The sequence below is a fragment of the Mus caroli genome, unplaced genomic scaffold (genome assembly GCF_978045245.1).
Source record: "Mus caroli unplaced genomic scaffold, Mus_caroli_1 scaffold_8, whole genome shotgun sequence".
Lineage (NCBI taxonomy): Eukaryota > Metazoa > Chordata > Mammalia > Rodentia > Muridae > Mus > Mus caroli.
Genome location: NW_028227263.1, coordinates 3,429,925 through 3,456,568, shown reverse-complemented (window position 1 = coordinate 3,456,568; position 26,644 = coordinate 3,429,925). Strand labels below are relative to the sequence as shown.

The 26,644-nt window shown below is 47.0% G+C and overlaps 1 long non-coding RNA gene across 2 annotated transcripts; it reads left to right on the top strand.

Moving 5' to 3' along the window:
- Nucleotides 1-1,235: 1,235 nt before the first annotated feature.
- On the top strand, nucleotides 1,236-26,637 carry LOC110299058 (uncharacterized). Of its 2 annotated transcripts, XR_002378428.2 has the most exons (4): nucleotides 1,236-1,618; nucleotides 8,036-8,184; nucleotides 8,321-8,456; nucleotides 25,503-25,552. It is a non-coding gene; the product is annotated as an uncharacterized LOC110299058 (long non-coding RNA). The 2 variants fall into 2 exon arrangements; XR_002378429.3 differs by lacking the exon at nucleotides 8,321-8,456 and having other exon boundaries at nucleotides 25,503-26,637.
- Nucleotides 26,638-26,644: the final 7 nt, after the last annotated feature.

Here is a 26,644-nt window from a genome sequence, read left to right as displayed (position 1 = left end):
AAGACATCCAGGGACAAGAAAATATTTGCAAATTACCAATCAGATAAAGGATTTTTATGCAGAATGTACCAAGAATTCCTTATACCCAATAACAAGAAAATCAACAGCTTAGCCAAATGGGCAAAAGATGTGGACAGAAAAGAGCTATGCATAGGGGCACACACTTGTAATCCCAGCACTGCGGAGGTAGCAGCAGGAGACTCATGATTTCAATGTCATTCTCTGCTGTCTGTCCCTCAAGCTGTGGATAAATATTCCGTTTAGTGACTTGGTCCAGCTTCATCCATCAAAGCCCAGATTTGAATGATAGCACTATCATACCTGGCCACTTCTAACACAAAACTGTCCCTGCTTTCTCTTGTGTCTCTGGGAAGCCTCGGAAGTCCCACCCTCCCCCCCCCCCCCCAGCAGAATTGCTCCTCTGTTTTGGCACTTAGGTTTCTGAGACTCAACAAAGCCATGTCACAGGATGAGTCAGTCATGTCTGCCCCAAATCTCTGTGCTGAAACCCTGGCTCCTAACACCTCAAAATGTAGCAGTATTTGGAGGCAAGTTGAGGTGGTTTGAGTGAGTGTTGGGTTCCCCATAGACTCTGGAATTTGCACACCTGATCCCCAGTTGGCAGTGCTGTCTGGGGAGGTTCAGGAGGTATAGCCTTGCTGTAGGAAGTAGCCAGTAGTGTTGAGGCTTTGAGGTTTCAAAATATGGTACCACCCCCAATTCTCTTTCATATTGCTATCATGGACTCTTACACATCTGGAACCAGAAGCCAAAATAAACTCTCTCTTCATTAAATTTCTTAGGTCACAGTGTTTTATCATAGCAACAGAAAAGTATCCAATGCATGTGTAATTTTTTTCCTTTATCCTCTCTATGCCTCTTTGTGAGCCCCTTCAGTGGAGGGGTGTTACAAGAATTCTTTCCCTAGAGAGATGTAAACAACTGTCTACCCTGCCCTTATAGAATACAAATGACAAACCAAAGTATGAGCCAACCAGAGGCCAGGTTGGTGAACCTTTGAGTTTATTGGGTTCATTTATAGAGCATGGGAGATAAGTGCCAGGAGTGTGGGTGACCCCAAAAGCAGCCACACTACTAAAACATCTTACCCTGGTACCGATGATGATGTCCTCTTAGCCACAAAAAGGGGTCCTCATGTCAGTTAATCTTTTTACAGTATGTTCTAGAACCTTCTGAGATCACAAGGCCAAGAGTAGAGCTATGTCCAGCTGGCTGGGAGGTGCAGGAGAAAGTGGCTGGGATCCAATAAGGGTCCAGTGGCTCTCCCCACCCAGCCCTCTGATATTGGGAATGTCAAGAGTCACCTGCAAGCACTCACAGATGCTCTGATGAAGATACTGTCTGCTGTGCTTACAGAACAAGTGTCCAACAAGGGGCCAACACTGGTCAGGAATCCTAAAATCAGCATAACCTGAAGGAACATAAACAGATGACCAGGCAAGCACAGCAGGAACCACAGGGACAAGAAAACATCTGTTCAACTGTCCTCCTTGCCAGCCATGGAAAGATAGGCTACAGGGGAATTTTTCCCTCTAGGAGTTGGTCCCAAGAGGATAGAGTCATTCTGCCTTTAAATTAAGAAACAGGAGACAGCAAGGTGAAAATTTACAACTGCACCTCTTTCAAGGGTTCAGTGCTCATCTGGGCTGCTGGCTGGGGATGAGCCCAGGAAATGTGGCTTTCTCTCTCTCTTCTCTTTCTCTGAGACAGGGCCTCACTCTGTAGCCCAAGCATCTCTTAAATGCATGGCAATCCTCCTGCTTCAGCTTGAGCTCTGGGATTACAAGTGTGAACCACCACAGTCATCGATCTTGAATTTCACCCTTCCTGGTTTTTTGTTTGTTTAGTTTTAGTTTTGAAACCTGGTCTTGTTATATAATCTTGCCAGACCTGGTGCTCACTACGTAACCAAAGCTAAACTTAACCTTACAGCAACCCCCCTGAGTCCCTTTAGTGCTGGAACTACAAGTCTCTATGGATATGCCTGGTTGTGTGTGCTTCTCTCAAGGACAGGTTTGTCTTACTGATAGAAACTACTGTGAGGCCCTGTACGGGTCAGGCTCTTCTGGTGTGTAGAGAAAGGTCTGAAGGGTATAGGGAGAAGCAAGGGGGGACTGCTTTGCTCCTTCTTGGCTTCTGTAACCCCTTTGTGCATGTAGGGGGCCAGGTCCTGTGCTTGGCCCCACAGCATGACACCTCATGAGCTTCAGCTCAAACAAGGTAAGGCCTTTCAAGGACAAGGCTGGGTATTTTTCCTAGGTCTCCAGATTCCTTCTCCCCATAGCTGTTCTCTACCCCAGAAGAGAGGGGCCAAGACTCATGCTTAGGCCTAGACTCTGATATCCCCCTCATCTTGGAGTTTACTCTAATGGCCTGAGGGATGGGCTGTGTATTTCTGACCACTTACAAGGGGCACTTTGTAATTAAGAGGAAAAGATGAAGCAAAGAACCAGGTAACTTTCTGAGGTTTCCTTGGCAGGCCTCTCTAGAGCAGTTGGGCCTGTAGAGCAGGGAACCTGAAGCTGGTCATTGTGGAAGCAGAAAGCTTGAGGTAGACATGGAATGTGGCTAGAGGCCTTGTGAAGCTTGCTAGTGACCATCAACTTGGCGGTCTGGAATCACCTAGGAAACAAAGTGCTGGGTATATCTGTCTGTCAGGGAGTTTCCAGATCAGGTTAACTGAAGTAGGAAGATCGCCCTAAGTGTGGGCTATACCATTCCATGGGTTGAGGTGGTAGGATGAATAAAAAATGAGAAAGTTTGTCAGGTACTTGTCATAGCAACAAGACAAGTAGACAAGAGAATGCTCAAGCTCATTCAAAGATTCCACAATTTCCCCAGGCACAGCACCAGCAGGGGCCAAAAGCTCCACCGTGTGAGTCTACAGGGCCATTTCACATCCACACCATAGCATTTCCCTTCATCCTTTTGGTTTTTAAAATTTTTTTATTAGATATTTTCTTTGTTCACATTTCAAATGTTATCCCCTTTCCTCATTTCCTCTTTGAAAATCTCTTATCCCATCCCCTTTCCCCCTGCTCACCAACCCACCCACTCCTGCTTCCCTGTCCTGGGATTCCCCTACACTGGGGCATTGAACCTTCACAGGACCAAGGGCCTCTCCTTCCACTGATGCCCAACAAGGCCATCCTTTGCTACATATGCGGCTGGAGCTATGGCTCCCTCCATGTGTACTCTTTGGTTGGTGGTTTAGTCCCCAGAGCTCTGGGGGTACCGGTTGGTTCATATAGTTGTTCCTCCTATGGGGTTGCAAACCCCTTCAGCTCCTTGGGTCCTTTCTCTAGCTCCTCCATTGGAGACACTGTGCTCAGGCCAATGGTTGGCTAAGAGCATCTACCTATGTATTTGTCAGGTACTGGTGGAGCCTCTCAGGAGACAGCTATATCAGGCTCCTGTCAGCAAGCACTTGTTGGCATCCACAATAGTGTCTGGGTTTGGTGATTGTATACGGGATGGATCCTCAGATGCGGCAGTCTCTGGATGGTCTTTCCTTTAGTCTCTGCTCCACACTTTGTCTCTGTATCTCCTCCCATGAATATTTTGTTCCCCCTTCTAAGAAGGACCAAAGTATCCACACTTTGATCTTCCTTCCTCTTGAGCTTCATGTAGTCTGTGAATTATGTCTTGGGTATTCGGAGCTTCTGGGCTAATATCCACTTATCTGTGAGTGCATATCATGTGTGTTCTTTTGTGATTGGGTTACCTCACTCAGGATGATATTTTCTAGTTCCATCCATTTGCCTAAGAATTTCGTGAATTCATTGTTTTTAATAGCTGAGTAGTACTCCATTGTGTAAATGTACCACATTTTCTGTATCCATTCCTCTGTTAAAGGACATCTGAGTTCTTTCCAGCTTCGGGCTATTATAAATAAGGCTGCTGTGAACATAGTGGAGCATGTGTCCTTATTACATGTTGGAACATCTTCTGGGTATATGCCCAAAGGTGGTATAGCTGGGTCCTCAGGTAGTACTTAGTCATCAGGGAAATGCAAATTAAAACAACCCTGAGATTCTTCCTCACACCAGTCAGAATAGCTAAGATCAAAAACTCATCGAGGCCAGCCTGGTCTACAAAGTGAGTTCCAGGACAGCCAGGGCTATACAGAGAAACCCTGTCTCGAAAAACCAAAAAAAAACAAACAAACAAAAAAAAAACAACAAAAAAAAAAAAACTCAGGCAACAGCAGATGCTGGTGAGGATGTGGAGAAAAAGGAACACTCCTCCATTGCTGGTGGGATTGCAAGCTGGTACAACCACTCTGGAAATCAGTTTAGTGGTTCCCTTCATCCTTAAAGGGCTTTTCTGGATCTATTCTAACGTGAGAAACATGTTGGCAGCAGGTGACTTTGTAATTCACATGATATGGAAATGACATGGTAACCAAACAAATAACAGTCTGTGGTCATCTCCTGAGTGGTGCTGATCCTGGCCAGTTCCTGGTGGCTCAGTTCTGATGCAGCTTTGCAGGTATATCAGCTTCCAGCCGTCTTGCAACCTAAACCGTTTTTTCCCTTTGCCTGTCTAGCTTGCCTTGGCTTTGTACTGATTTTTGCCTGTGGCCTGAGGTGCCTGTCCCTTTCTAGTGACCATTAAACTCTTCTTGTTCCTTTATTTCTCTGCTTTTAAGTCTTTCTCCACTACCTTCTGCCTGGAAATCTCTTGCTCATTCAGCAAGACCCAGTCTTGGGAGTTGTCAGGACATCTCAGGGGGACAAAAGCACTTGTTGCCAAGACCATGGCACACACGTTCCCAAATATATGTGTGTGTGTGTGTGTGTGTGTGTGTATACTAAAAATAAAGAAATAGATGGATGGATGGACAGACAGATGGACAGATAAAACTCATCATGGAAAAAGGCAGTCTCCACAGTCCTAGGCACCAGCACCAATATTAGTCATCTTGGAATCTGGCAGAAATATCCCTTCTCACAGATGAGCAGATCCTTACATACAGGGCTGAGAGGCTGCTGCACAGATGCTAACATCCATGGAAAGGCTTAGGGAAGCTTAGATGCTTCTCACTCCTCACAAGAGACTCACACCCCGCATAACAAAACAATAACAAAACCTCAAACCTTGTGTTTCTTCTCCCTTCGTGTGTGTGTGTGTGTGTGTGTGTGTGTGTGTGTGTGTGTTTATTCATAAGTCTGGGCGTGATCACATACATGCTATCAGAGGAGTGCAGGAATCATGACAACCTCATATGTCTGTCCTTGACATTGTTTGGACAATGCCTTGAGACATTGTCTCTGTCATTTCTCTGCTACATACTTCCAGCTAGCTCTGTAAGCTTCTAACCCTTCCTGTCTCTGCCACCCATCACACATTAGGAGTGCCGGGATTGTAGGAGTGAGTTTCTGTGCTCAGCTTTGTATGGGTTCTGGGGATTTGAACACAGGTCTGCATGCTTGTGTGCAAGTGCTTTATCCATAGAGACACCTCCACCATCTTTTCAGACAAAGTCTCTCGCTGGTCTGAAACTTGCCAAATAGCCGAGACTGGCCAGTCAGCAAGCCTTGAGGATCCTCCTGTCTCTGCCTTCCCTGTTCTGAGATTACAAATTTACAGCATCATGTTTAGTTTTTCTATTTTTAAATGTGTATGAGTGTTTGCCCACTTGATTTGTATAAACCATGTGAAACAGTATCCACAGAAGTCGAAAAGAGATTAAAATCTCCTGGGACTGGAATTGCAGACAGTTATGAGCTGCCATGTGGGTGCTGGGAACTGAAATCAAGCCGCCTGGAAGAGCAGGCAGTGCTCTAACCCACTGAGCCATCTCTCCAGCCCCAGGGCTCAGCGTTTTACATGGGTGCTGGGGACTGACCCCAGTCTTTGAGTTTGTTTACAGGGAAACACTATTTACTGAACAGCACAGACAAAGGGCTCAGAATTCAACTAACTTCCTTGTAAACTGGTCAGGCACATACATCCATCCTGGAAAGAGGTGGGAGGCTCCCAAGACTCAGGAGCTTCAGGATTCCGACCATGCAGATAAAACTGCAATTCACTGCTACATCTACTCCAGTAGAGACAAGCTCGACAGGCCCCGAAAACCTGGGCGCTGTCCTGAGGCGAAAAATTCATGGAAACTTAGTCTCCTGGAATCGTGGCATCCTGTATAAAGAATGCTCCAATGTCCTTGCTTTAGTTGGTAAACAGATCTGTGTGCTTTCCTTTAATATTGCTTTATTACAAGTGCTCCTAAGGATTGATTTTTTGACATATAGCTAAGTTAGAATCTAGGCAGTCCTTGATCCAATCTTGGGCATGGATAGCTAAGTCCCTGCCCTACACAGGAATTTACCATTATCTAGGAAGAAGAAAGTTTGTGATCTAAGAAGGAACCAGAGTAGATACTTAGAACTATAGATAGCTGAGTTACACCCATACATAAGTATTTACAATGCGCTAGGTGGACTATACAATAGACTAGAATAGGAACTATGGCAAGGGCATGAAGCCCTTGCCCCTGGCTTCTAAGATTAAGTGGACCTTAGGTGGAGCTGTTTTTGATCCCAGTTGTTAACATTGAATTTTATCCCAGTTGGTTCCTGCCAGTCCTTTTGTGTTTACATTCCTCTGTTTTGTGTAAGAATCCAGTAACCTCTTTGTGCCTTGCCAGTGGGTCACCCAACTTCCCTATTTTCTTCTGTATAAAAAGCTTGAAGCATGCCGGGCGTGGTGGCGCACGCCTTTAATCCCAGCACTCAGGAGGCAGAGGCAGGCGGATTTCTGAGTTCGAGGCCAGCCTGGTCTACAAAGTGAGTTCCAGGACAGCCAGGGCTACACAGAGAAACCCTGTCTCGAAAAACCAAAAAAAAAAAAAAAAAGCTTGATGCTCAATTTGACAAATTGCGTTCAGATTCTGCACAATCTCGTGTGTCACTTCTGTTTGTCATTCGCTGACTCCTTGTCCACCTGCAACCAGAGACCCGTTCCACGCAGATAGGAAACTCGAAAGGGGGATAAGTCTGTGGCAATTCATAGGGCTCATGACTCTACCAAGACTATAAGATCGCAAGCAGTAAGTGTTGGGGAGAAGAGATGCCTTTGTGAAGCTACCTGCAACCTGTGTTCTATCAAAGAAGCTTTAAGCCCTTGGTTCGCCAAGCTAGACTTGGGTGGAAAGGATGTCTTCGATCTGCCCTTGATACCTTACCTAGAGTGCACAAACATTTTGTTCACGTCTCCCCAGAAAAAGTCACAACAGAGGCAGGAGGGCAACCTCACAGAAGTGGATGCACCTGGCTGTGGTTCATGGTTTTAGAGTGGACTTCAGAACCCCTTGAAAAGATAATATAGCTGAAAGAGTGACTGTTTCAGTCAGCTGATTATGGAGAAAACACTGTGTCCTATGACCCTGGCTCTGTGGGAGAGGACATTAAGGACAGAATGGAGAGTGGGGCTCCCAGTTCTCAAGTTCTTCCAGCCACCTCCTAGGACCATTTGAATTTGATGCACCTCAGAGAGTGTTTGCTTCTGCAGGCTGTCATAGTGTTGAGCCTGCCTCTTGCAAGGCTCCTTCCTCCCATCCTACACCCACAATTGTTCCCTAGCCTCCTCTGAACAATGTTTCCAAATAAGAGGGAAGAAGGGCCACTCATCAGAAATCAGAAATCACCAGTCCTGCCTGCAGAAACTAAGTCAGGGGACCTCTAGCGCCACCTGGCGGTAGAGATGCGAGAGTCTCCATCCCCCTCCGCACCCCCAGAGGGGTGAAGGAGAGAGGGGATTCAAAGGCCAGGCTACAGTAGCCAGGATGGCCATGAGGTTTTCCAGCTCTTGAGGCTCCCAGCCAGCCTACCGTCACCTTTTCGACTTTTCTGTCTCTGTATCCATCTTCGTCACCAGGTCTCTCAGTTTCACCTCCTCCCTCCTTTTAAAATGCTTTCTATTGATCTTCTGTTCTTTCCCCTGCCCTGGCCTTACTCCTACAGCAAGAAGGGGCACTGCCCTTCACTGGTACCCTGACCCCCTTCTTTTTCAGGATCTAGAGGTGGTTCATGTGGCCAGAGTATCCCCAGAACTGAGATTCCTCCAGTGACTGACTTCGTGGTCCACTGAGCTCCTGGAGCATCAGGCAACAATGGACAGCCTTTAAATTGGTGGCCGTTTGCCACCACTCAGGCACTAACAGTAAGTGTCCCTTTTCTGAGTCTCTGGGCAATAGTGGACAGAGACATAGCTGTCCCTGAGAGGACAAAACTGACCACCTGAGTCCGGCACTCTGTACCATCAGCATCTGTACCACATCCCTCAACTCTATTTCCAGAGCATTATCAAGGGTCCACAAGGACTTGGCATCTCAGGAGATAAGCCAGAGAAACATGGAGGACAAAGCCAGAGCAGAGAGGAGAGCCAGGCCATGTGGGAGTGAGCAATAGGGCGTGCACATATGTGTGACTGAGGTAGGTGAACGGTCTACCACATGCCTGTGTAGCCGTGGCACATGATTTGTCCTCATATACTGTGGAGGTATTGTACACAAAGGGACTATGTATGTATGCATGTGTGTAGTTCATGTACATGTATGAGTATAGATATCTGCACAAAGGTACATGATGTGGATATAGACAAATGTAGTGGAGTGTGGGTACATAGTTGTGCATGTGAATTGTGGTGTGTGTGTGGTTATGTAGCACACATACATATTTGTTTTGTGTGCACATACATGAATGTGTAGTACATAGTGGTCATATAGGCATGCAGTTCTCAAAGTGTAGTTGGCATGTGTGCATTGTGTGTGTAGGTGTAAGTGCACACATACGTATGTGGGGCCTTTCTGATCCAGTGTATGGGACTCTTCTTGTTTCTGGGGGAACCTTGGCTAATGACACCCACCTACCAAGAGAGTGGTAGGCACTGCACCCAGGTGCTAAGATGACCCACAAAACAATAACACACCAGTGTGTGTGTGTGTTGGCATCACACCATGACTGTCCCAAATGCTGTAGAGTATCCCGAGCTTTTGTCCCCGCCGGCAAGAACACACTCAGGACAACCGGAATCTTCTGCGGCAAAGCTTTATTGCTTACTTCTCAGGAAGATCCCGACCCCAGAAAATGGAGTCCCTTATATAGCGCTCAGCCATGACGTTTCAGCACCTGATGTGGCATGACAGCTCCTGATTCGTTGCTCGCCCATCAAACCACTATTACAGAATGGGCAGTGACTAGGAGTGAGTTCACTCTCGCACTTGCGCACAAGGCTTGTTTACTAGTTAGTCACGGTGGAGGCCAGCGCCATCTTATAATGGTGATTGCTCGCGGCACGCGCACGGCTCTCCACAGCGATTGCTCGCGGCACGGCTCTCCACAGTAGAGAAATAATCCCTTGGAGAAATGGTTGCCCAACCTGAGTGGACCACAGGGGATCACTTCTGATGTTGATAGAAATACTTTCTGGTGCATGATAAGATATGAAGTTACCAGAAAATAGATATAGGATTAAAACATGGAACCCACCCCTGAGATGAGAAGTGGAACAAAGAGAGTTCAGTTGACGTGGTGATGACTAGTGTCTTAGTGATCTTTTTATTCTTGTATAAAACACCATGACCAAGGCAACTTGTAAAAGGAAGCATGTAATTTGGCTTACTGTTTCATAGGGTTACAGTCCATAATGGTGGAGCAAAGAAACAGCTAAGAGCTCACATCTTGATCCATAACCATGAGGCAGCAGAGAGGACTGAGTCTTTTTGAAAATTCAAAGCCTGCCCCCAGGGACATATCTCCTCCAATACACCACACTTCCTAACCCTTCCCAAGCTGTTCTACCAACTGGAGATCGAGAATCTAAATTCTACTTTAAAGCACCACAGCTGGAGAAGGATGTAAGGGCCTGCTCAGTAGGTGGCAGAGTGGCTGGGAATGCTGAGAATCACAGTGTCCGGGCCTCAATCTCTACTGAGACTTCCAGCTTTGAGAGTGTTGGGAAAGAGACCAAAGCCAGCATGCCATTTACAGGAGACACAATAGAAAATGAACAACCAAAAAAGGGGAGAAAACAGAGGTTAGGCAGCCAGCCAAGAAGACAAACAGAAAACAACTGTGCTTATAAATACCTATAATAGATGCTCATTTAAATGGTTAAGTGTGGCGCTGGCAAGATAAGGTTTAGTGGTTAAGAACACTGCTCTTCTAGAGAACCTGGGTTCAGTGTCCAGCACCTCTATCAACTATAATTCCAGTTCCAGGGGATCTGATGTCTGCTTGTAACCTCTGTGGGCAACAGACATGCTTGCATACATTCAGGCAAACCATCCAAACATATTAAATAAATTACATACATTTTAAACGTCAGGTGGGCTGGCTCTGAGCCACAGATAGCTCACCAGGTGAAGGAGCTGGCAAACCTGACAACCTGAGTTTGACGAGAACCTATGTGGTGGAAGGAGAGAATTGACCCTTGTTTGACCTCAGCAGATGAGCCATGACATGGGCGCGCGCGTGTGTGTGTGTGTGTGTGTGTGTGTGTGTGTGTGTATACATACACAGAGAGACACACAGGCACAGAAACACACACAGAGAGACACACAAGCACACACAAAATGTAATAACATTTTTTTTTCTAAAATATTAGGCCAGATGTGGTAGTGTATACCAGTAACCCTGGCCAAAGGAGCAGAATTATGAATTCAAATCCATCCTAGACTATATTGTGAGCCCCTGTCTCAACAAAACAAAACAAATGTGTACACCCCCTCCCACAAACCATAAATAAATCAAAAAGTGAAAACTCAGCACGTGTAGAGAAAGGAAAGGAAAGGATGGTGTTACAGGCATTTAGCTACTTATGCTGATAAACTTCCAACTATTGAAATGGATAATTTGTAGGTCAGAACATTTGGGGTCAGAACAAACTCATTCACTAAACTCATTCCCAAATGTCCTGTGATAGCATCCTAGGACCCAGGCCAACTAGAGTAGGGACGGGGAGTAGATAAACATGGGCCCCTGCCCGTGAGCCTCTAACTTTGTAACAGGACCTGGAGAGGCAGACAGCCAGGCTGAAGGTGACTGGGAGAGTGGAGGGTAGTGACTTTTGCCTGATACTGATAAGGTGAGGACCTGACAGCGGGCTCAATGAATAGTCAAGTTGTATATTCCGTCCAAATGTGAACATAATGTCCCTACAGCTGCAGACAGTTCCCTCGGTCCTGGCTCCTGCTCAGTCACAGACTAGACAGAGAACCACACATATAGACACACACAGACATGTACACCGACAATCCACATGTCACGCACACCCAGACATACATTCACACAGCCCAGTCTCACACACAGTCCCAGAGAAACACACACAGAGACACATAGACATAGGCATGCATACATACATACACATAGACTAGCATACAGACAGCCCACACGTCACAGATCCATAGACACACACACACACACGTCCACACACATGTATACACACACACACACACACACACACACACACTCACACCAAGAAAGAAATACACCAAAAGAGAAAGACACAGGACAATACTTCAGAGGAGGCAGACACAAAGACTCCAAGGAGGTTCACTCTTCCGTTTATGTTAGTCCCTGTGCCACATACTCAGGAGGTGTCCCTGTCCCATGGCTATACCTATGGCCTGTCCCCTGCCCCTCCCAAGATAAATGATTTTCCAGGCTTGGAACTGTGGGTTCTCTACACTTGTGGAAATGCACAGAGCTGCCTTTGTGCTTCCTAAATAAGACACTAGGAATGGGAGGATGGAAATAGCAGCTAGTCGTGGTGGGAATCGGGTTATCTCGGCGCGAGGGCGGCAACAGTAGGAAGTCTATTATTGCACCCAGCTCAGCGCACAGAGCGGGAAGTGCATCAGGAATAGAAATCACTGCCTTAGCAGCCCAGGATGTGGCTCAGAGTCCCCCCCACCCCCCAGCAATGTCCCCTAACTCCTTCCATGTCAGACGGACAGGAGATTCCTTATGTCTAAAATGAAGCACAAAGGAGAATTTAGGGAGACTTATCATGTTCAGTTCCAAATTTTTGGCCCACGGCAGAGGCGGTTTTCTCTGCTTTTGGTTATGAATTAAATTCTCCCAGACTGTCACGGTTTTTGTAGTTCTCTGACACATCTCTTGCTGGATTTACTCACAGGTATTTGATATTTGGAGGGGGGTACCATGAACATCGTCTCCACTTAACCATGGTTTGACTATGGCATGTGAACAACTTGGTTTTTGTTGTTGTGTTGTTGTTGTGTTGTTGTAGCTTGGTTTGAGTTTAGTTTTTGTCACTGTGATGGTTGCTGGCTGTTTGTTTGTTTTAGACATCTCTAATGTAGTTGAGGATCACCTTGAACTCCCGATCTTCCTGCCTGTACCTCCAAGTGTTGAGAGGACGTGTGTACATCACCTCACCTGACTCGCAACTGACTTCTTGCACCACTTTTTCCTTTTTTCTTTGTAGTTTCCTACATATGTAAGTGTGTGTGTATGAGTGTGTGTCCATGTGAAAGCCCACGGCTGATGTCATGAGTCTTCCTCCAGCTTCCTTCTGCCTTTTCATTGTGCTCTTAGATTTGGCTAGTCTCCTCACTAGCCAACTTGCCCCAGTAACCCTTGTCTCTGCCTTCCAGGGCTGCAATTGGAGGCAGGCTGCTGTGCCCACTTGGCACTTGTGTGGATTCTGGTGATCTAAGCTCCAGTCCTCTCACACGAACGGATAGAGTTTTACCTGCTGGGTCCTCTTCTCAGCTCACATTCATTTTTTTAAAAGAAGAATTATTTACTTTTTATACAATTTTTATTAGATATTTTCTTCATTCACACTTTTTTATGTACACTGTAGCTGTCTTCAGACACATCAGAAGAGGGCATCGGGTCCTATTACAGATGGTTGTAAGCCACCCTGTGGTTTCTGGGAATTAAACTTAGGGCCCCTGGAACCTCTCCAGCTCCCTTACATTAATTTTTTTTAGTAAAGCAAAATATATACAATGTTAAATATTCCATCTTAACCATTGTAAGTGCATACACAGCTTGGCAGCAATAAGTACCTCACACTATTGTGTGGCCACTCCTCTCCTGACCTTCTACTTCTCAGACTAAAACTACTCCCTCTGTGTTGATTTTGCAGTTTACCTCAGCCAGTGTCCCAAAGAGCCATGGGCCAAGGGCTTGCATAGAAATTCATTTTCTTTTTCTTTTTCTTTTTTTTTTTTTTTGTATAGCTCTGGCTGTCCTGGAACTTACTTTGTAGACCAGGCTGGCCTCGAACTCAGAAATCCACCTGCCTCTGCCTCCCGAGTGCTGGGATTAAAGGTGTGCACCACCACGCCCAGCTAGAAATTCATTTTCTTTTTTTTTTTTTTTAAGATTTATTTATTTATTATATGTAAGTACATTGTAGCTGTCTTCAGACACTCCAGAAGAGGGCGCCAGATCTCGTTACGGATGGTTGTGAGCCACCATGTGGTTGCTGGGATTTGAACTCTGGACCTTCGGAAGAGCAGTCGGGTGCTCTTACCCACTGAGCCATCTCACCAGCCCCGAAATTCATTTTCTTATAGCCTTAGAAACTGGAAGTCAGAGGTGAGGGTATCACAGGGCTGACTCTTCCAATGTATCTGTCCTTGGTTTGAGATAGTATCTTCTGTCTTCACATGGCTGTCCTCTGACTGTGTGTGCCCTGATCATGTGTCTGTCTGTTTCTGTGTACACACATTCACATGCATGGGAGCAGTCATGTATATGGAGGTCAGAGACTAGCCTTGGGTACCAGTCTTGCATCCTATCTTCTCTCTTGTTCCCTGTTGCATATGGTAGGCTAGCTGACCAGTCTGCACTCTTCTTGTATCTCTGCCTCCCATCCTGCCATGGAGCACTGGTATTACAGATGCATGCCCCCACACCCAGCTTTATGTGAGTTCTGGGGACTCAAATTCAGGTTCTTAGGTTTGCATAGCAAGCGCTTTACCCACTGAGCCATCTTCCCCAGCCTCTTCTTTTTAAATGTGTTTCATTAGCATATAGTAATTATGCATAAGTGGATTTCATTGACATTCATACATGTATACAACTTACTTTGATCATATTCATCCCTCGTTATTGTCTATTGCCACACTCCCACTCCCACCACTTTCCTTCCTTTTCACAACTAATGCATCTTCCACTTTTATATCTTCATTTTTTCCCCTTGTAACCCAATGAGTTTCATTAGGGTGGATTATAGGAGCATGCATTCCCTGAAATCCTTTTCTTCTTAGGATCCCGGTTCTATGGGTCAGGGCCAAGCCTGGTGACCTCCCTATAACTTTGCTACTTCCTACCTGGCCCCATCGTAGGGTCACAGTGTGCAATACTGGGGCTAGAGGCTGGATTTTCCACGTGTCCAGCTGTGTCTCATGTGAGGGTAGCACTCTGCTTTTTCTCTGTGTTCTCCGGAGCCTGGGATTGAAGGCAGTTTCCTACAAGCCTTAGCTCCATTCATAATGTCAAGGATGGCTTATGTGACTCACCAGGGTGCTTGAAGACATTTTCTCTGTTCCTAGTTAGCTCTCTTTTTTTTTTTTTAATTATTATGAATGAATGTTAGGTCTTATTGAAAGCATTACCAGCATCTATTGAGAAGAGCCAACAATTCCTTCCTTCCCTCTATTCATACACGGGCTTTGCTAATGACCCTTCCAAAGGTCCCTTGTCCCAGGTGTCCCATGTATTGTAAATCCCAGGCACGTGTTCACTCGCTATCTTCTCTGAAGTTCATCTACCACATCACAATCATCACTTCAGTTCTGCTGAAGTGATGGGCTTCTGGGTTTCCTTTAGGGCTCAGGCAAGGCTGGGGTCTCTCCCATGGGCGTGGGGGCTAGGGCTGAGTCCCCCCCCCCATAGATTAGAAGAGCAGCATGGGTGCCTGTCACTTAGAACCTCCATTGGATGACAGTGGCAGCTGCCATGAGCCATGCTGCTCATCTGAGACCTGTAGGAGGCACCTTTAGATGCCCAGTAGATACACATGTCACCTAGTGACTGAAGAAGTATCCCCTACCTGTGAATAGAGGACCAAGTCCCATGTTGACATCAGCTCTTCCCATGTTAATCTGGACACGTCTGGTGAAGATTCAGGACCCAAGTAGTAGAATCAGACACATTGACCCCAAGATTCTGGCAAAGAACCCTGTATCAGAACAATCAGGGTAGAAAACTTGCCATGGGGGCTGGTGAGATGGCTCAGTGGGTAAGAGCACCCGACTGCTCTTCCGAAGGTCCAGAGTTCAAATCCCAGGAACCACATGGTGGCTCACAACCATCTGTAACAAAATCTGACTCTCTCTTCTGGAGTGTCTGAAGACAGCTACAGTGTACTTACATATAATAAATAAATAAATTAATTAATTAATTAAAAAAATAAGCCCTTTAAAAAAAAAACTTGCCATGGAGGCTTGACAAAATAGCTCAGCAGGGAAGGGCGCCCTTTGTCAAGCCTGATGACCTGTGTTTAATCCCCAGGGCCCATATGGTGGAGGGAAAGAACAGATTTCCATGTTGCTCTTTGACTTCCACATCCATGCCATGCCATGCACACATACATGCACATGCAAATACAATACAATGAAATTGGAGAAGGGAAAAGTTGAACGAGAACCAGATGGTACAGCCTGGGAAACTCCCTGCAAACCTCTGGGAAGGATGCAGCCCAGATGTTTATGACAAGGGAATGCTACAAGGCAAGGGCAGAGATATGTTGAAATAACCCTCTACCTTCGAAAGGGAATTGAAAAGACCTAATCCAGAGGGTGCTAGGCTAAGAGGTTGTGTGGGGCAGGCAGGGCCCTCAGAAGCAGATGCTCTGCACACTGGGACATCAAGAGGTGCTGGGAAGAGGACTACACCTTCAGTCTGCAACAGACTCTCCCATGAAAAGGATGAGAGGGAAAAGAACTGCTTTTAAGTGGATGCTTGTGCAGGTCAGATACTTGTTCTGGTCTCAGCCCCACTCATGTTGTCTTGTTGATTCAAACTTTTACAAATGTCTGTCTGTCTGTCTATCTATCTATCTATCTATCTATCTATCCATCTATTTATTCATATGCATGTGTCTGTCTGAGCTTATGTGTACCACTTGCATAGGCGCCCATGGAGATCATCAGAGAGTGTCAGCTCCCTTGGAACTGGAATTGTAGACGCTTGTAAGCCACCCTGTGGGTGCTAGGAACTGAACTCGGGTCCTCTGCAAGACCAGGAAGTGCAGTTAAACCACTTTCTGTGCACTGAGCCATTTTTCCAGCCCCCAAATAAATCTTTTTTATTGATTAAATACACGTTTCCAGTGGAGACTGGACCAAGGATGGTAAAGATAACAACTCTGCTCTGTAGGTAAAAATAGCCGGGGGCTGGTGAGATGGCTCAGTGGGTAAGAGCACCCGACTGCTCTTCCAAAGGTCCTGAGTTCAAATCCCAGCAACCACATGGTGGCTCACAACCATCTGTAACGAGATCTGACTCCCTCTTCTGGAGTATCTGAAGACAGCTACAGTGTACTTACATATAATCAATAAATAAATCTTTAAAAAAAAATCGCCTGATGATTACATAGGGCATATAACCTGCCTGCGTACCTGAGCTCTGAAGACTGAAAACCCATAAGCAGTGGGCTGGGGTGTTTGGTTTTGGTTTGATTGTTTGTTTTGTAGTTGTTCTCTCCTTCCCTTTCCCTGTGTTTCTCTTTCTCCTCACAATACACACACACACACACACACACACACACACACACACACACACACACCCAACAGGGACTTTATAAGACCTAAGAGTCTCCAATCAGTAATTCTCTTGTCTCAGCCTTCTCATGCTGGGGTCACAGACATAGGATATAATACCAGTTTAATAGTTGGACGATGGTATTGGTGGGAGGGGATCATTCATGCTCAGCACAGATGGAATTGTTTTCCAATGCTTGGTTGACCGTTGGATGCAGGGTGTGGGTGCAGAGGTGGCTAACAGTCACGTGTGTCTCCTTGACTCTGGAGGGCTAGACCTTTTCTTTATTTTTCTTCAAAATGTCAGGTATAGTTCTTAGGTCGTGGAATTATGCTCCAAACTAATTAAGGATATTCATTACTGGGCCAGCAAGATAAATAAAGGTACTTGTCACCGAGCCTGATGGCCTGAGTGTGGCCTCCAGAACTCACAGGGTGAACAGAGAGAACCAACTCCTGCAAGCTGTTCTGTGATCTCCACACGTGCACCAGGCAGAAACATGCAAGCACACACACCAAGAACTAATAATTTTTAAATTATTAGAGAGATTTATCATTGTTTAATTCCCTCAAGATGTGATGATGCACGCCTTTAATTCCAGTGCTTAGGTGGAGCCCTGTGAATTTAAGGCCAGCCTAACGTACGGAGTGAGTTCAGGACCATAGCTGAGACTTTGTCTCAGACAATCAAATCAACATACAGTGACGCCAGGGGCAGGTCAGCTGTGTAACTATCCTGAAATCATTAGCTGTTTCCAGTTTTATGACAGTTACCAAAAAGTATTGTTAACCTCCAACTCCCGGTCACTGGGTGATTTCTTACTAGCCTCAGCACACACTCTCCAGAGCCTTACAGAAGACCCTTCCTCACTCTCTAAGGAGAAAAACAGCTAGGAACCTTACTCAGTGGATCTCCCTCCTAATAGCTTCACTTGGGGCATGGGGCTTGACCCAGATTCTGCCTTTCTGCCTGGTATAGTAAATAAATGTGTGTGTGTGTGTGTGTGTGTGTGTGTGTGTGTGTTTTAAAAAAAATAGGATTACAGATGTTTCCAAAGTCTTTGAGGGTGTCTCCTACAAACCCCATCCAGCCCCTTCACATCACTCTCCACAGCATTTCAAACTCATCCTGTTTCTCCTACTGAGGAGGTTCAAAACCTAGGCCTGGATCCTTCCTGCCTGCCCATAGGAGCAAATGTGTGACCCTGTTGGGGTCCCAGTGAGTGCTGGGGCCAGGCAGTAATATCCCCAGCCAATGCATAGGCAGGGCCCAATATGGGACAGTGCACCCATCTGGAAGGGGGCATCTATAATTCCTTGTACACAAAGTCAGCTAATGGCAGAAAAAATCTGCATCAGATGCATTAAGACCCAGGAGAACTCATTCCTCGCCAAGCAGGGCTGGCCAGGGTCCAAGAAGACCTCTCTACAAGCAGGCAGTGGCCGTTTGCAGTTCCTTCTGTGGCAGGTGGTACAATCTGAGTGGATCTCCAGGAAAGCCATGGGCACTCACACTTCTGTTCCCTGGAAGGCAGCCTCTCACTGCCTGGCCCTGTGGGGCCCTGGGACCCTGGCTGGTGGATCAGCTGCTCCATGTAGTCCCCACCCCCTTTCTCATTAGAATGCAGATGAGGGACCTTCAGGTTGATGATGGATGATGTATATCAGGCCCCAGGCTGACAGCACAAAGCCCCAGTCCCCGTGGTGGCCTGCACCTGCTCCGTCTGGTCTGACACTGGGAGATAGGCTGCCTGCTGTGGGGGCAGGCTCAGTGTCCAGCTGCTGGCCTTCCTTCTCTTTGTCTCTCATTCACCAGGCTGTGGGCTTCCACTCCTCAAGGGAGGGGTCTGGCCAGGAGGATGGGGTCTGATCAAGAACTAGGTGGCAAGATTTTTTCCAGTAGAATCACCTGCCTCGAACCCACATGACCTGCCCCGCAGGCGCCTCTGTGCCCTTTGGGTCAGTGGTTTTGGCTTCTGCAATCTTCTGCCTTGTTCCTTGTCTCCCTCTTGGTCTGGGAGCTCCCAGGACATTTTAAGAACCTGGCAGGCCAGTCTGTCACTCACACGCAGGGTACAAATGACCATCTGCTTTCCTACTGCACTGACCCATGGCCTCAGGAAAGCAAGGTTCTGTCCCAAGAAACCAGTAACTACCAGGCAGTTCCAGGATGCCCATAGTAGCATTGCTGCACTAACTTGGAAGCAAGGTATAGGAAGCTGGAGTGGCCCCTCATAGCCCCTGGGCCTGTGAGAGCCTTAAGGCCTATCTCCCTTACGCCTCAGCCTGTGGTCATGGAGAGCTTCAGACCCCCTTCTGCCCTGGTCACTGTGCATCTTCTTCCCTTTGCAGAAAGTGAATGTGATGTTAGTCATAGATCTGCCAGGGTCCAACCCAAGCCTTCACCTGAGGGTAGCAGACCTAGTTAGAGCATCTGCTGCTTAGAGTAGCTCTTTCATAGCCAACGACAGCCAGCTTGATGCTGGGCTCACATCCTGCTGGCTTCTGGAAAGGTCCATGGCCTGGGTGTTTCTTAGCATAGGGCTTCCAGGCTCATGCTTTTCAAGCCCACATATGATATTCTGGACCCAGCTCCATCTTCCACTCCTTGGGGAAGGGCCACTACTCCCACAGGTATAACAGGTTTGGCCCCTATCCAGGAATCTGGATCCCTTGCTTTTAGAGTCATTCTGCTGGACACTGTAGGGTTGTGTAGCGTTGGAGGGGGCTGTGTGGAAGCCCAGAAGATCCACTCTTGCCCAATTCACAGCATCTATGAGGGCATCTGCATGACAAAAGGATCTTCACAGGTATAATCAAGTGGGGGAGCCCCGGATGACACCATCCTGGATTAGGGTGGCCCTGGCACAACGTGCTAATAAAAGAGATCCAAGAGGAATGGACAGGAAGGAGTGGGGCCATGAGAATGTAGAGACAGGGGCTGGAGTGAAACAGATGTAGTTGAGGAACACCAAGGGGAGGCAGGGAAGACACTGCCCAGGTTCGGCTGCATCTTTCATGCCTCTGGCCCTGGGCCAGAGAGCAGTTGGAATAGTTTCTCAACCTCTCAGTCTCCCTCCCCGCTCTCCCTCCCCCCTCCTCTGTGTGTGTATATTTCTTTTCCCTCTATGTGTGTGTGTGTGTATGTGTGCCTGTGTTGGCATGTGTGCTCTCTGTGTGTGTATGCACATGTACACACATTCATGAGTATTACTGTTTATTTGTAAATGCACATATACGTCAAAGGCCACAGGTTAACTTTGAGAATTTTTCTTCAGGTACTGTGTGTCTTATTTTTTGAGACTGGCTGGGCCTGGAACCGGCCGCTTAGGTGAGGTGGGCTGGCCAGAGAGCTTGGAGGTCTTCCCATCTCTATACCCCCAGTACAAAGCCCTCTGACCACCCACACGTTGTTATGTTGGTGTTTTGGAGACTGGATCTGCAGGCTGGCGTGGCAAGCATTTTACTGACTGAGCCACTCTCCAGCTGCATTAGTTAGTTCTCTGTTCTGTGGTGAAGCACAATGGCCAAAAGCAACTTCTAGAAGAGTTTATTTGGGGTGACTAGTCTAGAGGGAAAGGGCATAACAGCAGAGGAGGCTTGGGACAGGAAGCTGAGCGATCCATCTTCAACCACACGGAAAAGGCAGAGAAGGTAAACTGGAAGTGGGAGTGAGGTTCTAAAGTCTCTGAGCTCATCCCCAGTGACACACCTCTTAGAGCAAGAATCCATCTCCTAAACTCTCAAGCAACTTCATCAACTGGGAACCAAGTTTTCAAATACTGAGCCATGGGGGACTTTTCTCACTCTAACCCCCATACCAGCCTAGGTAGCTTCTGACTTATTTGGAGCCCTTATCTTATGAACGTAACACATTGAATCTCAGGAGGCATGACAGGGACCCTGCCCACTCACATCTGTGCACACGGCTCTTCTCCAGCTACGACACGGATGTTTCCAGGGTTCCCCTCAGGGGGTTCACAAGGATGTTAGACCAGCTGGTGACCGAGTAGTACGTGAGGTCTGAACAGTGGTCCAGTCCTTCCTGTGGTCTGCCCACATCACAGGTAAAATATGATCAGACTTTCAGAGGAAGCTCTGACACATGCTACAGCATGGATGGGCCTGGGGGACAGGCACAACCAAATAAGCCAGACACAAAAGACTATGTACTGCAAGAATCTACTCATAGGATGTGCTCAATGTCATCAGAAACACAGAGGCAGAAAGTGGGCTAGGCTCCTAGGGGCTGGGGAAGGTGGGAAGAAGATGTTTCATGGGAACAGAATTTCACTTGGGAGGATGGAAAGTTTGGATGGTAAAGGGAGCTTTGTGCTGCTGAGCTATGCACCTGAAAATGGCTAAGATGAGAAATTTTATATGTATTTGACTAGTTTTATTTCATGTATGGGTAAAACACGAGTGTCTGGTGCCCATGGAGGCCAGAAGAGAGCATCAAATTCTCTGGAACTGGGGTTACAGATGGATGGGAACTGTCATGTGGGTTCTGGGAACTGAACCAAGGTCCTTTGCAAAAAAGAGAAAGTTCTCTGAAGTGCTGAACTCCAGTCTCTACTTTTAATTTTTATTACATGTATTTATTTTATGCCTGTGTGTATATGCATGAAATGAAAGCCACAGAATACATGTGGAGGTCAGAGGTCAACTTGTAAGAGTTGATCTCTCCTTCTGCCATGTGGGTCCCAGGGATTGAACTCATGTTCTCAAGCTTGGTGACAGGTACCCCTATCCCCTGAATAATACACTACCAGTCTGTATAGATGCTTTTGATATGATATCTAGGATGTTCTTCAACTCCTCTGGGGTAAAGCATTGGGCAGGAGGGTGTGAGCCTCGGCCAAAACTTATGAAATTTCCTTCACCGAAATACTGGCATTCTATTGGTTGTGATGGTTTCTTCTCATTTTAAGGAAAGCCAGTGACCAGCTGTGGGGTCATGCCTGTAATCCCAGCCTTGGGAAGCAGAGACAGGAGGATCATGAGTTCTAGGTCATCCTTTGCTACTTAGTGAATTGAAGTCAAGCCAGGGCTACATGAAATTTTGTCCCCCAACATCAAAGGAAAGGAAGAAAGGAAGGAAGGAGGGGAGAAGTGAAGGAAGGTAGGAAGGAAGGAGGGAAAAAAGAAAAGAAGGCAGAAAAAGAAAGAAAAGGTAGAAGGAAAGGGGGAGAAGAAAAAAGAAAGGAAGAAAGAAAAAGATGAGAAGGAAGAGGAGGATAAAATGAAGGAAAAATAATGCACTTGATGGAAGAGCCAGGGAATCCCTGTCTGTTACTGGGACCCTCTTCCTTCCATAAACAATAATGCATGATGCAACAAGAAGCCAATGCAGCAACATCCCAGGAGTGTGACTGTATCACAAATGTACTTCCCAGAAATCCCACCCTCAGATGTCCCTTCTCAGGCATTAAGTAGATTGCTCGCTTAATACCCAGTGCAGAGGTGCACACAGAAAGCATCAATGAGGAGGGAGGTTGGCATCTGGCAGAGTTATCAGTAAGTTTGTCTATGAGCGCTGCAGCCCAGGAAGCAGAGCATGACACACAAACTCTCCGCAGCTGTTCAGATGTGTCCCCCGGTCCTTCTCCTTTGCTCCCCAGCCTGCATCAGGTCCCTACCTGACCTGTTTCCTGGAACCTTTTCTACCCCATCAGAAAGTGCTTCAAGGGATGGGGTGGAGGATTGTGCCACTGCAGATCCACCTGCCCTGAGAATTCTTTCCTTTGGCTTTCAGGAAAGTCCCTCAGTCCCTTTAGATCAGCACCTTCCTCCTTAGTCTCTCTCTTTAGTAAGACATATATTACCTGGACACATACTACCTGAGCCCCATCTCTTTCACCTATGCCCTTGGGAACGATGGAGGACATCTTGCAGGACTATTTGTTGAGGGAGGCGATGTAGATAAGCCTGTTTGAGGAAATTCAGAGTTCTGTTCACAGCATAGCGTTAGATCCACAAATGTCAAACTAAAGCAGTGGGTCCTTGGCATTCCGGCATTTATGCTGGTGACAAAGGTTTAACAGATGGCACAACTACAAAGAGTGTGTAGAAAGGGGTCTGGAGAGTTAGGTGGGGTGCACTGAGAAACTGGCTTTCTTCAGGGTCCTGATCACCTACTGGGAGCCTATGGCTTCAGGCTCCACCCAGAAGCCTCTGCTCAGAGGGTACAGACCCAGCCCACGGCTCCCCTTCTGGGATTGGCTGAAAGAAGGCACATGGGAGAATTGGAATGGAATGGGAAGGCAGTCAAGTAAGTAGTGGAGTCAGGGTGGGACGGACAGGGCTGCTCAGTATGTTTTATGCCCTAGGTATCAAGGCAGGAAGAATCTGGGGGGTCCTCAGAACACAGGGCCTGGGAGGTCAGCAAGGAGAGGAGTATGCTCAGGTAGCCCTTCTGGGAGGGGGAGAGTGTTTCCACGAGAGCCTGCAGCTTGTGTTGCATGGTGCACCCACTCTGAGAATGGCCACAATGCCACCCTTAGTTCCAGTGTTCTCCTGGACCCAGTACTGCTCACCAAGAGGTGGTGACTGCCACCCTGGAGCCTTTGAGCAACGTCTGAAAAGATTCCAAATCGACTGTCAGCCTCGGACAACTTCTAGAGTCAACGTGAGGCAGATGAAATGATTCAACTTTTGCCTATGGTATTTGGTTAAGAGTGAATTCTTAAATACAGTTGAACCACTGTTGATGTTAATGATACACAGTCATTGTAAACATTATTTTTAATGTTTATCTTTAAATAAGCTAAGATGTAAGGAGCTGGGTGATTTGACTTTCCAGCTGTTAGACCCTTCCTGGAGACCCCAGTGCCCTTGAGCAGAAACTATCAACAAAGTAACTAGGCTGGACTGCTCTTCTGGTAGCCTGGGTGCTTGGTAACTCCATGGCTACAAAGTAACTAGGCTGGGCTGCTCTTCTGGTAGCCTGGGTGCTTGGTAACTCCATGGCTGCTTTGAGGAAGCTATGTTGCAACCACAGTTGCTTGCTGCTGAAACAGAACTCAGGCTCCAGAAGTTACTATCATCTATGGACAAGACTTACTTATTTTAGACTTTTCCCATTACAAACCCCACCTTTATCTAGGCCAGAGGAGGAATACTTCTAGTAGCCCAGGAAGAAGGCCTATGATTGATGTAAACACAACTTTATTTGCAAGAAGGATATGTTATGATTGGTGCAAAGATCCTTGCCCTGCCATCTCTTCTGTCCCTATATAGAAGCAAGATGTTTGGCTCACGTCTCTAGTCTTGTAGGAGACACCCTCCAGTGCTACCCCATGGTTTTGCAACATTGGTCACTGTGCTAGTTTGATTTCTGATGCTGTGATAAAAACCATAACCAAAGTAACTTGAGGGAGGGAAGGATTTATCTCACTTTGCAGGTTGCAGTCCATCATCGAAGGACAAGGCAGGAATCTGGAGGCAAGAACTGAAGCAGAGGCTGTGAAGGGATGCTACCTACTGGCTTGCTCTCTGTGGCTTGCTCAGCCTGCTTTCTTTCATGAACCCAGCATCACTTGCCCAAGAGTGACTCCATTCACTGGCAGTGATCTGGGCCCTCCCACATCAATCATCAATGAAGAAAATGCCCCAGAGATGTGTTTAATCCGCCAATCTGATGGAGGCAATTCTTCAATTGATGTTTGCTCTTCCTAGACACTGGGACCCAGATAATCCTAGCTTGTGTCAAGTGGATAAAAGCTAACAAGCATGGGCATAATATAAGGTGTTGCTGGAGAGGACTTCTCTTGCTGACTTTGGATCTTTATTGTTGGTAGAGTTGGAGATTATGGTAACATGTGGATACAATGGCAGTGCCTTTTGAAATGGTGGCAGCGGGGCAGCAGCAAAGGTGAAGGTGGTCGCTGTTATCCTGGCAGTGGGAGTGATGGTGGTGGCAACAGACATGAGAAGCTGCCTGAGGAGTTCCAAAAAAGTGGCTGCAGAACAAATTATGGGCAGTAGGGATGGGGGGGGGTAGGGAGGGGGAGGCTGCAAAGATGAGATGTGGCAGAAGTAGAGGAGGAAGGTAGGAAGGAAAGGAGGGAGGGAGGGAGAGACAGAGAGAGACAGGCAGAGAGAGACAGAGACAGGCAGCTACAGAGAGACAGACAGAGACAGACAGAGGAGAGAGCATAAACTGAGTTGGTTCAGCAGATATAGGTGCTCACTACCAAGCTCAACAACCTGAGTTTGATCCTTGGGACCCATGTGGCAGACAGGACCAATTGATTTCTAAGAACTGTCCTCTGACCTCCACATGTATGTTGTGATCCACACACTCCAGCATGTGCATCCAAAAAAAACCCCAAAAATATTTAAAGTTTTATTTTACTATTGTATGCATATGTGTGCATTCTTGAGTGCGTGTTTGTACAGAGTGTGCAGCAGGAGCCCATGGGGCTGGAAGAGTGCATCAGGTCCCCTCAAACTGAACTTACAGGCAATTACACACTGCTTGATGTGGGTGCTGGGAACTTAACCCAGGTCCTCTGTAAGAGCAGCAAGTACTTGTAACTGATGAGCCATCTCTCCAGCCCCTGAAATTTATTTTAAAAGAAAGGCAGAAGCTAAAGATGAGAAACTATAGCTTTGGTTGCTAGGAAAAGGTTCCAAAGGCCTCAGACCCCTTAGGCCCAAGAGCTGTAACTCCGGCTGCTATTAATGGTGGAAGGATTCCTCCCTTCTTTCATTCTTGTTTTTTTCTCTCTAGGACTGACACCTGTAACACTAGCCACTGTGGCAGCATGGGGTCACCTCTAGGCCATTTGAAGATCAACACTAGGCTTGCTTCGGCCTTCTGCAGCTCACTGCTGCCACTCATTGCTGATGGAAGCTGGGGATTACATAACTGCTAAGTGCTGGAACCACTGACGGTCACAGTGCAGAGTAACCTGTGCACTGAGAGCCGTACATCTCCGGCTTCTAAAACTTTGAACAGAAAGCCTTCCGCCCTCAGGACTTGAGTTGTAAGCTTGGGGGTTTTGCCAGCCCACCCTAGGCCTTGGGAGCTCAGGAGCCAGGGATTGTCTCCACTAGAAGAGTTTTTCTTTACCTGCCCACCAATTTCTATCCTTAAGGACCCCAGGCAAATGATTAAGGATGCAGTATGAGAACACACCTTCCTATGACGGGGCTAGCCTTTTTGTCTCCCAGCAATTGACTAGCTCAGTGTGCACCTCAGCCTTGGCACGACACACACCCCAGCCTCGAGGAACCTTGTGAAGAATTAATTGGCCTATTTTATGGAAACTGAGGCACTAGTAGGCATGAGGGGCCAAGCCTCATGGCCAAAGGTAGACAGGAATGAAGTGGCTATTACACCCTAGGCCCAGCCTCCCCAACAGGCTTTCTGCCAGGAGACATAGTCTGCAGGGAGAGGAGGTGGGATGTCAGCAACACCTGTCTCCTGGGATTCTGCTCTGAGCTGAGGAACCCTGTGGCTCTAGGAGCCTCTAGGCTACAGCCTTCTGATGGGCAGCTCCCCTCTTCCCATGTCTGTTCTTTCCGGTACTCCTGGACCCCTCTGACTAGTCACTGGCAGGCACCCATATGCAGCAATGTCTGCAGCTCTCAACTATGGGTGGATAGCAGAGCTATGCAGAAATCTACAGTCAAGAGGAGTCACAGCATCCGTTACAGGTGGTGAATGAATGCCCCTAACACTAGGCCACATCAGCTTCACAGGGAAAGTGTCAGCTCCCAGCAACTACAGTGAGCTCCCAACCAATAGGGGGTTGGGCCATGCCTGCCTCTACACACAGCTGATGTCAGCAGAGATGCCCTGGCTTCAAGCCCAGCACAGCGATTAGGAAAACACAATTCTTAATATCCGATATGTTTTAATGAAAATAA